Below are 1,948 nucleotides of genomic sequence, written 5' to 3'. Positions count from 1 at the left end.
TATTATATATATATATATATATATATATATATATACTAGAAAGCGGTGATTTGTTTCTTCACTTTTTTTTACAGCACAGGACGCAGACTGATCTCTCTCTCCTCTCAAGGAACAACTACAATGAGAGGAGAGAGAAACACAGCCCATGTCCTGGCTGTGTTATTAAAATAACTGTCTATGATCTCTGTGATAGGTTTTATCACATAGATCACCTGATCAGGGACCAGTCACAACGGTCCCTGATGGTTTCTGTGCCAGCTGCTGACACAGGCAGGTTATGCACAGTGCATGCGCGCGCCATTTTGTGTGTGAGGGGGGGAATCGGAAGGGGGGAATCAGACGTGGGAGGGGGGGTGATTCATCTGGGGTATACTGGGGAACACTTATTACCCTTTCTCTCTAAGGAGTTATTCCATGAGAGGAGAGAGAAAGGGTAACGATCTGCCGCTTTGCAGTGACCGCCGTGATTTAACGAATCACGGCGATCACGTGACCAGAGACCACTCGTTATGGTCTCTGGTTGTTGCTCCGAACCCTCAACTACCTCCGGTAACTGAGAGAACGGAGCTTTGATCATTTATTTTGGCGCTACATTAGGCTAAAGCGCTGCCGTGTAAAGGCGGCGCCTTAGCCTAAAGCCCCTTAGTGACAGCCGTGAAAAGGTGTATTGGTGGTCACTAAGGGGTTAAAAAAGATATTTCCATTGATGGGAATTAATTTCCTCCATGGAGAATGGTTACAAAGCCGAGTGACAACCATTATGGTCATCATCAGAACTCCTCCAGGACTTTCCCAGACTCTCCCCTCTCCACAGCCACATAACTCTGTTTATTTACCCATAAAGCAGGAAAGACATGAAGTGAAAGAGAAAACAGAAGAACAGAGTTTTTAAAATTTATTTTTTTAATTTCCGCAATGATAAATCCAGGTGGCAAATTTGGGAAAGGTATTGCCGCTGATGATGATTGATGTTCGGGCTCTACATGTTGTCTCGTAGCTTTGTGTTTGATGTCCTATATGCCGCCTCAAATAAAATACTCCCTTTCCCTTTCGAGGATCCAGTAAGTCTTCGTTGACTTTTCAATGTTTGTTGATAGAAAAGTTATTTTCTGCGTTTTTTTTTTATAAGATGTCAAATTGTGCGTATTAAAAAGTGATGATGGTTCTTCATGGTGACCTGTAGAAGAACACATATTTTATAACCAGAAGAATACGACCATGACACACAGCGGAGTAACATGCAGTCACAGGGCCCCAGAGCAATATATGGCCCCACATCACCCCACCCACCAGGACTAATAGGTGTGGGAAATGGATGCGACTGAAAATTCATAGAATAGAGAGTTTACTGTAGTCTGCCCCTGTCTATGGAGGGTCATATACTCACTGGTGATGTGCTCATATTCTGATGTCATTTTCTGAAATTATAGATGTTCTTGTCTGGAAAAAAGGGAATGAGTTATACAGATTGATTGACTTATAGCTGTATACAGATCATATACAAAACACATGTCCTGGACTGGGGAATGTCCCTGTCTGGGGAGGGTCTCATATACTTACTGTTCAGTCTGATTTTTTGCTGCCCATAGCGGAAACTGTTGATGTTATTGTCTAGAAAAAAGGTAAGAAATTAAGCAGATTGATTGACAGGTCACTGTCACGTTGCAGTATATTGGTCATTATTATTCATCAGTATTTATAAGCCAAAACCAAAACATAATTAGAAAAAGAATAATATAAATATTCACAACTCTTCTGTGTTTTAGACCAGTTTCTATTTTTTGCTTACAGATACTGATGCAAAATACTGACGCGTGAAAGTTGCCTTATAGCTATATATATATATATATATATATATATATATATATATATATATACATTTCCGAATACATGTCCTGACTGGAGAATGTCCCTGTCTGGATTGAAACCCAGAAGCTCCTGTCCCAGG

This window comes from Rhinoderma darwinii, unplaced genomic scaffold (assembly GCF_050947455.1).
Source record: "Rhinoderma darwinii isolate aRhiDar2 unplaced genomic scaffold, aRhiDar2.hap1 Scaffold_739, whole genome shotgun sequence".
In the NCBI taxonomy this organism is placed as follows: Eukaryota; Metazoa; Chordata; class Amphibia; order Anura; family Rhinodermatidae; genus Rhinoderma; species Rhinoderma darwinii.
This window is presented reverse-complemented; position numbering follows the sequence as displayed.